The sequence below is a fragment of the Miscanthus floridulus genome, chromosome 17, assembly GCF_019320115.1.
Source record: "Miscanthus floridulus cultivar M001 chromosome 17, ASM1932011v1, whole genome shotgun sequence".
In the NCBI taxonomy this organism is placed as follows: domain Eukaryota; kingdom Viridiplantae; phylum Streptophyta; class Magnoliopsida; order Poales; family Poaceae; genus Miscanthus; species Miscanthus floridulus.
In genome coordinates this window covers 47,784,840-47,797,858 of record NC_089596.1, presented here as the reverse complement: position 1 = coordinate 47,797,858, position 13,019 = coordinate 47,784,840, and the positions used below count along the sequence as shown (strand labels likewise).

Genomic DNA, 13,019 nt, shown 5'->3' with positions numbered 1-13,019 from the left:
ACACAGATAGTACTACACTTAGATAAATATTTTTGGACTAGATTTGTACATCAAAATGACATAGATTATTTGTGTGACTGTTTCTTACCTTCTAGTCACCCTTCTAGAACTATCCCGTAGTATTTGCTCTCTAGTTGATCTTTGTGGGGAGCTAACTCACCTGGCTTAGCCTTTGTGACATTCTTTCTAGGCTGCCTCTTTCTATAAGAAAAAGGGAATTAAATTTTATAATGACATTATAATTGAAGGATTGAATGTAAAAACAAAGATTTACCTTTTTTTCTTTGTCCCATTGAGTGGGCACTTGGAACTAGCTTGCCTGTGGCCCTTTTCACTGCATCTCTTGCAAGTCATTGGGCCTCTAATCATTTTCTTTCCCTTAACGTTGGTTGGAGTAGTATCACCTGCATTAATAACATTGTCACATGCATTGGTAGCACTACTGGTACCCTCACCATCTTTCCTACCTCTCTTCTTGTGTCCACCTTCAAGACATCCTTTTATCCTAAGTTTTATTTGTCTTACACTTTCTCTAGGATTAAGAGGTGCACCAACAACAAATGGTAGCTGCACATGTGGCCATTGTGATCTACCTGTCATTGGCTCAATCTCTCTACCATAAGCAGTCTTTAATCTATCCACTAAGTAGTAGTCATGCACAAATTGTTCAAGGTCCACTCCCCGTCGAGAGGTTACAAAGGCCAATACATGTTGACATAGATTGCCAGTGTGCTGCCATTCAAGACAAGTACAAGTCCTTTGATCGATTATTTGGTGCAGCCACATGTGCACTCTCCTCATCTCTAAGCCCTAAAAGCACAGATATTTGATTTTCACTCAAAAGTTCAATTCTTCCTTCCTCATCTTGTGACTCTACTATCTGCAAGTTATCCCAGTCAACTTGTGGTATAGGATCATCAACCTCCATATCAAACCTAAACCAAATATCGTTTGCAGTTTATGGTTTACACAAAAAATTGAAAAAAACGAAACAAAAAAGCAAAAAGGCTACATCACCACACCTCGGAGGCCATGCATGTTGCACCATGTCAGGCAGCGTCGAGGGCATAGAGTCTCCGTCGAGCGCAGGTGCCAGTGAAGCCGCGTCAACGCCGGTCAGCGAGGGCGCGTCCACCACGAGGGACGGACTAGGATTCGGTGAGGCGCGTGACGACGTTGGGGCTGCATCTAGCCTGCGAAGCATGTCGACCGCTTGCAGCAAGCTGAGCGCGCCTGCTGTCGGGGCCACGACGAGGGGCGTGTGAGGTCGCTCCGAGTTCCACCGTGGTCGTGCCGACGGCCACCGTGGTCGCTGCAAACGCGGGTGACGACGTGGCGGCGCTAAGCACGGGTGGTTGTGTGGCAGCGGCGAGCGCGTCCTCCAGCGGTGCCGCGTCACGGCCGCCCTGCATCTTGGACGTCTTGGGCACGCGAACGTTCTTCGTTTGCGGAGATCTCTTCGTTTGCGAGTGGATACGGATGTGAACTATCTTTCTGACGTCTGACGCAGTCAAGGTGCGAACGGACGTCTCCCAACAGCAAGGACAGAAATGTCTTTTCACATGGAGGACAATCCAAAAATAGAAACAAAGGAGCTAAATAGGGATTATGGCAACAAAAACAAGTGTACATGTTTATACTGGCAATTTTGCGAAGTCAATTTTTTAAATGGCAATTTTACGAAGCCCATTATTTACAATGGCAAATAGCCGATTTTCTCCTTTCTCCCATGCTTGATGATTGGTTGTCCATCCTGTCCAACGGAACTTCCTAGTCTGCTGGATCTTGCACGAATCTAAAGTTTCATGTATAGAAAAATTAGGTGAAAAAAATCACCGTTGGTTGGTTTGTTCCCATATGCGGATATGCCTCGTAGATTAACTAATATAATAAGTACTAGCTCTGTTACCTACTTCATTAGCCTACTGCGTTGCTCTTCTATATGATCATCCTATTCGTTTGTTGATTTCAGCCAGGCTTATTCAATCAGCCAACAATGTTTTTCTTTCATAACAAACCAGCACCGGTCAGCCTAAACCAGCCTAGAAACCAACCAGCGAACGCGCTGGATATAGGCATGCTTTTGGTCTTGCTTACCAATGTCTAGTACGTACATTACGCCACTTCTTTTCGGTGGTCATTTCGGCTAATATATCTTCACATGTTTGATTAGCCTGCATCCAAAGGGATATGCAATTTTCTCTGTATAGTTAATGAACTATAAAATATTTTATGCATCGATCAATTTTTTTACCTAACATTGACTTCACAAATACAGTGATATAATGGCTCCAGGGGTGTATCAATATCTTGATGCATCATGGGATGCCTTTTCAAAGAAAGGTGAACTAACTTATGAAAGAGGCGATATCATATTTTTCCTAAAAATCGAGATGGACAAAATGTCCTACTACCGTTTAGTACAGCTGGCCCTGGAGATCAGTTTGAAATGCATGAAGAACTATCCTCAGGAAATGTGACTGAAGCAACCCACTGGTTCGAAAATACAGTTGACTCCCATTCACAACCATCATCCCATGGTAGCATCCCAGCAAGTGGAATTAAATCTGCAGCCTACCGTAAGAGGGTGTTTGCAAATGATGTCATGGTTGCATCGGAGTTCTCTAATATTTCTAAAGCACTCAATAGTCTTGTGCAAGTCGAAGCAGCCAATGCAGAGGCTATAAATGCACTGCAGTCTGCATTTACCCAAGAACTTGAGGCTTAAAAGCGGACTGCTGAAAGGAGGGAGAAATTGTTCATTGTGCTTACAAAGTTTACTGAGTTTACGTCATATCAAATCGTGAAGGCTGCTCTAATGATTGGTTAGAATGAGGAAAGGCGGAAACTTTTCTTTACTACTCCAGATGAATTTAAACCTGAGTTTATTCGGCAAGTCCTGAAAAAATCTAAAAATAAACTATAATTTAGAAATGCATGTGGAGATCGTGTGCTCTCTTTTGTGTAGTATATAAGTAGCACGCTAAACTTCCTTTTGGATGGTGGTCATCTGTATATTTTGATATGTGTAGTAAAAAATTCCAAGTGAGTTGCAATCACTTAGAATCCAGTGGAGATTGTGCTCTCACTGCATGGTGGTAGCATGGTGGTAAGCTGTATATTTTGGTGCTGTGAAGTCAGAAGCACAGGTGACTTCGAGTTACTAGGAGTCCTGCTGAAAGTTTATATATTTTATTAAGCTGTATATTTTGTTGCTAAAGTCAGAAAATGGCTTCCAGAGACTTGGCATCATGCTGGAAATTTATTGGCACTGGAATATATACAAATGGAGTGTACACATGTGTGCCTTAATAAATCGATACTTCAAAAACTTGTTTTAACCTTTGTGCTTTTATTTTGTTTACATGTCAGGCGATTGACCAAAAGTGCTATAGCTTTGTGATGGTTTATTCTTTGTCCTGAATACGGGTATTTTGGTCACTAAAAAATTTATTTTCATTCCCTATTCCACTCATACGAAACAAGAGTATGGGTTTATAGTATTATATTCCTATCCCATACCCACCTCTTCCTATTTCTACCCATTTCCCTATCTCTAAGGCTATCTCCAACAACAACAACTAAAATATAAGACCCATTCGTTCTTTGGGTAGCACTATAGGCAAAATGTTCAATATCTATTCGGCATCTTCTCCAACAACAAGATCTAAAAGAGAATTCTTTCTGTAAATGGGTTTCTATGAGAGATGGTGTTCATATTTGGGTTGTGCCTCTTAAAGATGGCAACAGGCACAAAATGTCTGCATTCCCGCGGGCATGGAACCCGATGGGCAAGGGTACAGGCACCACTTTCTTGCCCGTGGGCACGGGCGCGGACATCATCCTGAACCCAGAGGATAGTTCTTTGCGGGTAAAGAAATTTGCTATCCTCGCCCGCGTATCCGCCAGACCCGCTCCATAGGTCTGACATGTGGGACCTACAAGCAAATATATGTATATATACACAATTTCTATGGTTTATTCCTCCACACCCCACCCCACTCAGCCACCCTAATGGCCCAATCCCCGCCGCCGCCCCTTCGTCTTGGTCTCTCACTCTCACCTCGCGCTGCACTCGGTCGGCAGCCGCCCTCGCTGCCTCGAGCCATCACGCGGGCGAGGCCACGACCACGAGGGCGGTGCTCCTGCGTGACCGCTGCCGCCCATCCAAGCCGCCCCTTCTCGTCCCTGGCCAGCCGCCTACCCCTAACGCCCAAGCCCGTCACCCGCAACCCCGCCTCCCCATTCCCCCATGCGCGGATCCTCCACTCACGACGTCGGCATGGCTCCTTCAAACGGGCGTCGCGCCTCCCCCACTCGCGCCACCTCGACGCCGGCCTCCCTACTCTGACAGCTAGCGAACGCCGGCCTTCCCGCTCTAAGGCTCCCACTCGCGGTCGTGGCGCCTCCCCCCCCCTCGCGCGACTTCTCTGAGATCCAGCGCACTCCGACGACCTCGCACACCTCCTCTCCAGTCTCCACGCGCGACTTCTCTCCAGATCCAGTGCACTCCGACGCTGGTCGCCATCCTCCAAGACTCCGACGCTGGCCGCCGGCCGCCATCCTCCCCGCTCGGAGCATTCGAGGCTTCGACCTAGGCCGTCGTCCCCACCGTGCAGGTCGCTGTCCCGTCGCGTTGGCGGGCATGCAGGCATGCCCACGGGCAAGACATGCCCGCGGATAGCGGGTGCGGGCACAGAATGCTACCCGTGGTGGGCGTGGGTGCGGTCGCATAATTTCTCTCGCGGGTACAGATTTGTAAGGCTTGTATCCACGGGTAACATACCCATTGTCATCTTTAGCGTCTCTCATGCAACCTAAAATGCTAAAGGTTGATTTTGGATCTACTTATTTTGGGTTCGTGTGGATTGGTTGTTGGAGACCGTCTAACCCAGGCTCCATCCAAATGCCACCTATGCGCACAGCCACCCAACCCCCGCCGCGGTCCACCCCAAGCCTAACGGGCTCCACCTCGCCGCCGGCCGCCCCTCCACCGCTGGCACCGGCCCCTACCCCGCCCGTGCTCCCCCTTCCCTACCGTCCTTCCCCCGCAGCCAGATCTAGTTGCGCCGGCCGCCGCGCCAACAACCCTAGCCGCGACGAGCTCCACCACCCTGTCACCGCCGCAGCCGTCGGCCGTCTCTCCGGCGTCGGCGGCCACCCCTCCCTTGCCCGCCTCACCCTACTACTCCTCCTCCCTCCCCCGCGACCCCTTTTCCTCTGTTCCATGCGGGCATCCTTCCCGCGAGCACCCTTCCGGATCTCTCTCCCACCCGCTCCTCGTCACCGCCGTCGAGCGCCGCAGCGATGGGCTCCCCCGACCTGCTCTTCAATCTGCGGAACCTCTTCTACCTGGGCGGCTACCAGGCGGCCATCAACAACAGCGACGTCCCGGGCCTCGAAGCCGACGCTGCCGCCGAGCGTGACGCTATCATCTTCCGCTTCTACATTGCCCTCGGCTCCTACTAGGTGCGAATTCATTCGGCGTCAGGCGCCTCACTGCTAGCTCGCCGCAGTTGGTTTCGGCTCTGATAGGTAGGGCACGCGCGCGTGCCTCTCTGTGTTTGTGCAGCTGGTGGTCAGCGAGATTGACCTGTCGGCCGTGACCTCGCTGCAGGCCGTGAAGCTGCTCGCGCTGTACCTCACCGGAGACAGGGTTAGCGCGCTGGATCTGAACTATGTCGCTTCTGATCTGTTCATGATCGTGCTCTGCTGGTCTGGATCTGGTTTGTTGGGTTGTGGGTCGTTGAGATAATAGGGTTAGATCTGTCACTGCTAAACTAAGTAGTGTGGCCTGGGTTAGATCATGTGCATCATGTGCATTGCTAGAGGTTACGGAGTGACATGCTTGATGATCATGTGCATCATGTGCATATTACCAGTCACATTAGTAGCTACGTGAGAGAGATTTCAGTGCTCATTTTCAGTTCAGTTTTGTGCTCATTTCAGTTTTGTTTTGTGCTCATTTCAGTTCAGTTTCAGTGCTATTTTTTCTGATTATGGGCTACCTGATGCTGTGATCTAGCTGATGTTGTGATCTACCTGATACCTGAATACTACCTGATACCTGAATGCTACTACTTACTGCATTGATGTCTTAGTTTCAGTTAAATTCCAGTTACCTGATACCTGAATGATACTACCTTGATACCTGAATGCTACCTTGTACTGTTAAGTTTCAGTTCATTTCACATGAATGCTTGTGTGCGAACATGTGAGAGTTATCTAAATGCCTGCAGTCATTCCACTGCTGTTTTTCCATGAACTGAATGCTAGCGCGTGTGAGTGTCAATAATCAGCATTTTTAGAGCAACTAAATGTGCATGTGCATTGATTAGTTACTGAACTTCATTGGGAATAAGCAACTAAATGTACTCTAACCAGGCAATATTGTGGCAAGATCAAGGCAAAATAATTCAAAACATTAGGCAATTTTTACATCATTCTTTCTCTAATCTCTCTTTGTTTTTTCTGTTCTTAGATTGCGGGTTAGTTTTGCTTCTCTGCTTTTCCCACAGATTTCCTGAGTTAGTTCCCCTTCTCTGCTTTTCCCACAGATTTCCTGTGGTTATGTATGTCTGGGCAACAAACTTAGAACTAAACATATTTTGGTTAAAATTATCAGCCTATCTTCCCTGGTGAAAGTGTGTGGATCAGCTTGTTAAGATAATAAAAGTACTTGGTTGTTCTGCGGACTGCACTATATTAGTTCTAAAGAAATGTGCCAACTAGAGTTTTTCTATTTTCCATGTATTGAATGGATTTGCTTTTTGCTGACAGGTTCTTGGTACTCCAACACGTGAGGAAATCCAATGTATGAATCGAAACTACACCGTGTTTGGATTTCCTCATATCAAAGCTCACCCATGGCACAAGGTATGTGAAATTTATTTATCACATTACACTCACCGTGCATTGCATTGCATTTTGTCTGAAACTTGGGCATTCTGTTGCCTGTCCCTACAGTTCACGATCGTCCTGCTGCTGAGGCACATGGTCACTGTGGTGACAGTCGGAACGGCCAACCAGTTCGCCTTCAGCTTCCTCACAGTGAGTAGTCCTACTCCACTTGAATGGATGAATGAATGCTTCTTCGATTCGCACGAAAATCTGAATTTCTTCCTTGGCTTGGAATGGAATTTATACTTGCTACGGGCGAGCGGGATCTTGCTTCTGTATCTACGTTGTCATGAGGCTTATCTCTGTGATCCAGCAGGGACAGAAGCAGTACCACCTGCAGCTGCTCCAGGTTAGTCCATCGATTGCCACTTCTGAATAAATATCGTTGGGGGGCTGTTCTGCTGGAGGGAAGCAGTGGTCAGGAACAGCAGCAGCAGCAGCAACATGTCATCCTAGTTCGCTGAGGAACAAGGCATTCATCTAGTGAGCATAAATGCATATATTTCTACAGCTTTCTGATCACGTTACTGATGGTCCTTGTTTACGATTAGGCAATAATCTTCTATGAATTCGGCAATAATATGATTCAATATAGGCAATAATATGATTTAATATAGGCAATAATCTTCTATGAATTAGGCAAAGTACTATCTCAATTATTCAAAACCACTATCTTAATCAAGTGTCTTGCTTGTCTCAGAATTTCTGTTTATGTACTACTATGTAGAGAGTATCAAGCATGTTAACCTATAAACTATTGCAGGACTTGTTTGTGGGGTATTGCAATCCTTTGGACTTGTTGTAAACAAGTCAAGCGCAATTCAGAGTTTGGCCATGAGCTGCAGCTAGCAGGTAGTAGCTTCTTTTTTTATTGTCGCCATTTCAAGTGCCTACTTCATCAAACCATATCTAATAGGAGGATGATAATATTTGTGCATATGTCAAGTATCTAAACCTGTTAATTTAAATAACACGCAACCTGATATCTGTAGTAATGAATTTTTTAGATCACAGTCTGGGACTGTATTGATGTGTGTTAATTTGTCTCACCATGAGTAGCCATGTGACTCCTGTCTTTTTTCCTAGTTTCCTGTTAGTGGAGTTGTTTTATTAGTTTCCTAGTCATCTGGGGCTGTGGGTTGTAAATGAACACTGACACTATACTTGCTCTTCCAGAATACATAAATTGCCTCTTTAAGAAGACATTGTTGCCTAATGAATGACACTTAAATTGCCTAAGAAAATGCAATCCACTACAACATTACCATATATGCTTCATGTATAAGCATGATCGGTATTTACAAATATTATTCACTGGGAACCCACTGTATATCGAGCATTATCTTTGTATTACATGTACAAGTTCTTGAGGAAGACAGAGAGGAGGTTTGGATGTCACTGGGAGGAATACTGTTATGCGTAACTGGTACTGTGCTCAGCAAACCATTTTTTTGAACCTTTTGCCTTTTGATCTTTGGAGTGTCTCTTACTACAAGGTGACCCTTTTGCTCTTTTCAGGTTCTGAAGCAATGTTTGCTGATTTGGGGCATTTCAACCAGCTGTCAATACAATGCTAAAAAAAAAACCAGCTGTCAATACAGGTGAAGAAATGTTTGCTGCAAACTAACTTTTTTCTGATCCATCCTGGAAGCAGTATATGGAGAATTATTCTCTGATAAAAAATTCTTGGGCAGATTGCTTTTACATGCATGGTGTATCCAGCATTGATCCTTGGGTACATGGGACAAGCTGCTTATCTGTGTAAACATCATAACATGGAAACTGACTACAGGATTGGATTCTATGTGTCTGTGCCAGGCAAGTTATTCTCATCAGAGATGCGAACCATAGCATGATATCAGACTCAGTGCTGATTGTTAATGTTTACAACTTACCATTTCCAGAGATAATTAGGTGGACCATTATGCAACTGTTAGGCAATTTAAGTCATTTTGTTAGGCAACAATGTGCTACTAAATAGGCAATTTATCCTTTTTGTTGCAAATCTGGAGGTATTTCATTAAGATCTATATTTGACACCTATTTTGCATGCAAAGCAATAAGTATAAATGTGTGCTGCTATATCATGACATGTAGGCAACTTAGTCAAACTCATTAGGCAATAATACTGTACTGAATTAGGCAAAAAAAACCACAAGTTTATGCAATTTTTCGTTCTGTAACATGCTATTTGTGTGCCTCATGTTTCAATATATTTACATACACCAAGTTTCAATGCTTATATGATATATATATGACATCTGATTGCTGCAACCTTGAATCTTTTAACATTTTAAATTGCAGGTGTGACGGTCTCAAGCATCAACATGGGATCAAATGAACAAAGGGAACCATGTGCAGCAGCAAGTGGGGTGTATATGGTGCGTCAGTATATATGTTAGCAACACAAGGAGGTTTTAGTGTAGCAAAATGTATTTCTATCTGAGTTGCTCATAATATCTTTTTTTTTCGTCTATAAATCTGTTTTGGCCGCCGATTGAAGAGCTGTTTTGGCAGCCATGGTGCAGTACCTTGCTATCATCACATAAACAGCTTCAGCTGCCGATGGGCTGATATGTGTTAGGCAATTTAAGATGCCTGAGATGCTATAGAAAAGATCTCAAGATGCCCAGAATGACATGTGTCATGAACAATTTATATTTAATTTCGTCTAGCTTGGGTGAACGTATCAATTTTGTAATATTTCAGATGTGGGCTAAATAATGCCTGGCAAATCTAGAGCAGCAAGCTTTGTTTGGGTGATGCGGAAAGTGATATTTGTGAGAAAATCTAGAAGTACATGTCTGGACGTTGTTTATTGGCCCTGCTTGTCTTGTAATTTGTAATTTTTAGCTTGCTTTTTTAGCTGGAACAGTGTTTTTCTGTCAGAACAAATTAGCTGGAACTGGACAGCGAAGCGAACGGGCTATTAGCATCTTCCAAAAAAAAAAAAAAAGGAACAGAATGATTGCACTTTTTACTAAAGAGGGAAAGGCCGTGCGATAAGCCAAAATGCGGCCGGCCGTAATTTAGCCGCTTCCCTATCCATTCACCAATGACACCAATAATTCTGTGAAAATTTCACTCCCCGCCATAAGCCAAGCCATTCCGTGAGAGAGAAATTGGCAACCATAAAGTCCGCAAGGAGAGTACTAGTGTTTTCTTTTTTCCCGTCTAACCTTCCGCCAGCCACCAAGCCTCCGATGATTACTCCTTGGTCAAAGCAACCGCCAGGGCCGTGCGCCCGGGCTTCGGCATCCTCACGGTCGGACGCCTCTGTGGCTCATCTCCATGCCGCTGCGACTCACCTGCCCCAAATTTCCGATCCATGCCGCTGCACATCCCCTGATCCACACTGTCGTTATCGCCGCTGCACCCATCTCCTCGCCGCTTTCCTCACACCTATGTGAAGATGCGACGCCTCAACTCTACATCGACACCCCGGCCTTCGATCCGTCAAGATGCATTGCATCCATGAGGGACGGATCCAAGAGCCGCCGTGATCGTTCAATCCCATTCGCGATCTCGTTGTCTGTGGTCGGCGAGTCTGCAGCAACGCCGAACACACTCTCCCGCCCGTCCGGCCATCTGCATGTCAATCGACCACACCGTCTGTCGTTCCGCATCCGCACATTGGCATGCTGTGTCGCCGATGGGTCAGTCTGTTCGATGCCGACTATGGCTGTGGCTGTGGCAAGAGGTTTGCGCTTTAATTTGTAGCTAGGAATAATCATCTTGTTATTTCTCTTGCATCGTACATTTTTTTTTTTGTCTCTTGCAATCATTCTCATCTGTGATCTACTGATCTCTCATCTCTAAAATCAGGCCTGATTTCGTAATGCGGATGTGGATGCGGTCGTCATGCCTCGTGCGAACAGAGCTGCAGAGATTAGCAACACTGTACCAGGGATTCGCCCAGGCCATACAGAGAACATATCACAGCTAGTTTTGTTTGTTTAATCGCATGTTTATCAAATTGTTTATTAGATTATCTAATCCAAGGGTGCAGTTGATCACCTCTGGTATAGGATTCATACATTCAGTTCCCCACTAAATATTCTCTGCATAAAAAAAATCTGATATATTGTAGCATGTTACATTAGAGAAACTAGGAAGGTAGAATTTTCTGCAGCCATGTTTATAGTCCAATGTTTCAATTATACTTAGGAAACTTACATCATCTCATACCAAGGTAATAAGCTGTATCTTCTTGTTACGAGGGACTCGGTATCTTAATATTGACAGTGATTACATTAATCTCCACCAATTGCACTGTAAGCTAACCAAAGCCTGTTAGTTCTCATACAATTGAATGCACCATGACTTGTCCATACGTATGAACTGGAGCAACTATGAACACTTGTGGCTTGTATGCTTGTTGGTATAAAAAATTCTGCTTACTTGTACTTATGTTCATTTGCAAATTGCGTTGGTTGTGTGCTGATGTTATAATTAAAACATAGGCACACATTGTGAGAGGTCTATTTCTCTTGTAGTGTGTGGGGAGAACATGCTAGTTTATTTAAAAGTGAGATCACAGTTCTTATAAGAACTATACCACTCCAAGTGAGTGGAGGGGCATGGATAAGTTTCATGCTGGTACTACGGCATCTGTTTGGAAAAAACTAAAGGTGACCTACTTTTCTTATGAAATAAATATATTTGGCATGCATAGGTTATCACTGCATTCAATGGCTGCTTATTACATCATATCTTTGTTGTACAGCAAAAGTCTCATGAGCAAGAAGATAAAGATTGTGGCATAAAACAACTAGAGAGTCATTATAATAATCGACGTTACTGTCTGCTTCAAGCTTTCCGAAACAACAAGCCAAGGCCACAACATGTATCACCAAATGGCTGATTTCTTTGCACGCATTCATTCTGGTGCTTCGCAGTGTCCACCATGAGTTTAATACTTATAGTTGATTAAATTATTTGAGATTTGAAAGCAGTGACAGTTTGAGTTATTTTGAGAGTTCCAAGTGTAATTATTTTTTTGTGTATTGCTTGATTGCAACATTATCATGGTTAAAGAATTATTGAAATAAATATTCTAGTCTATATTTGCGAGAATTGTATTGCTACAATGTATATTTGTTAAGCCATTTTTGTCACTACATTGGTGATAATGATAAATCGTTTGCCACAATATCTATTGTTCCACACAACTGAGACTTTACCTTGTGACAACATGTCATAACTAATGTTTTCACACAAATGCTATGTTTTTTGGTGATGAAATTATCGACACAACATGTCTTATCAATTATCACAAAAAATCATATTGTGAGGAAAAGTTTTGCCTCTATAATATATATGTGAGGATGAGTTACATCACAAATAAAATGTATTTGTGTTGATAAGGTGCCAATTTTCCCATATAAATTGTGGTGATCAGCTTGACACAATTGTAACGAAAACGGTGAGAACAAATATCGACACAATAAATATGTATAATGGCGAAACTTTTTGTCACTGATATGTAGTCGCTAGTGACCATATAATTCGTCATTTTTGTAATGGTAACTGTGACGAACAAATTGCCATAAATACTCTATAGTCGTGTCAAGACTTCATCACGAAAAACACTATAAGTGGCAATTTTTTTGCCACTAATACATATGTTTTTTGTGACAACAAATGGAGCCACAAATGGCCAATTTACTAGTGGCACCACAATTCGTCACTAATGAGTACAACCATTTGTGGGGAACAAAAAATCATCACTAGAGTATTTGTGAGACGAGTATTTGTGGCACTAGTGCGATTTAAAAAGTCACCACAAGGGTTAGTTTGTGGCGAAAAAACATGCTTTTGTGATGATGTGGTAGAAGCCGAGTGATTGATGTCACTTGTTAGAATTAGGTGGCTACTCTGACACAGTTGGCTATATTTTCTATCCTGGAAAAGAACCATGTGTTAATGAATAACTAGACACTAGGTGGGATCCAGTATGATTTGGTTGTTCTAGGCATGGCTTGCTTTCATTTTTATCCCGCCTATGTCGGTTAATGACCGTATTATTGTCTAGACCATTGGTTGAGATTGAATGTTCTTTTCACATAACGGCGGCACACCTCGTTCTGACCGTGAAGCCAAGTAACTTGATTTGGGCT

At 43.9% G+C, this 13,019-nt stretch overlaps 1 long non-coding RNA gene across 6 annotated transcripts; it reads left to right on the top strand.

The window, feature by feature from the left end:
* The first annotated feature begins 4,862 nt into the window (after nucleotides 1-4,862).
* On the top strand, nucleotides 4,863-11,968 carry LOC136517104 (uncharacterized). Of its 6 annotated transcripts, none has more exons than XR_010774221.1 (11): nucleotides 4,863-5,469; nucleotides 5,573-5,656; nucleotides 6,781-6,876; nucleotides 6,967-7,249; nucleotides 7,664-7,752; nucleotides 8,264-8,326; nucleotides 8,419-8,501; nucleotides 8,595-8,718; nucleotides 9,205-9,281; nucleotides 10,726-11,531; nucleotides 11,627-11,968. It is a non-coding gene; the product is annotated as an uncharacterized lncRNA (long non-coding RNA). The 6 variants fall into 6 exon arrangements; XR_010774222.1 differs by having other exon boundaries at nucleotides 4,868-5,469; nucleotides 10,726-10,841; nucleotides 11,397-11,968; XR_010774220.1 differs by having other exon boundaries at nucleotides 4,870-5,469; nucleotides 10,726-11,968.
* Nucleotides 11,969-13,019: the final 1,051 nt, after the last annotated feature.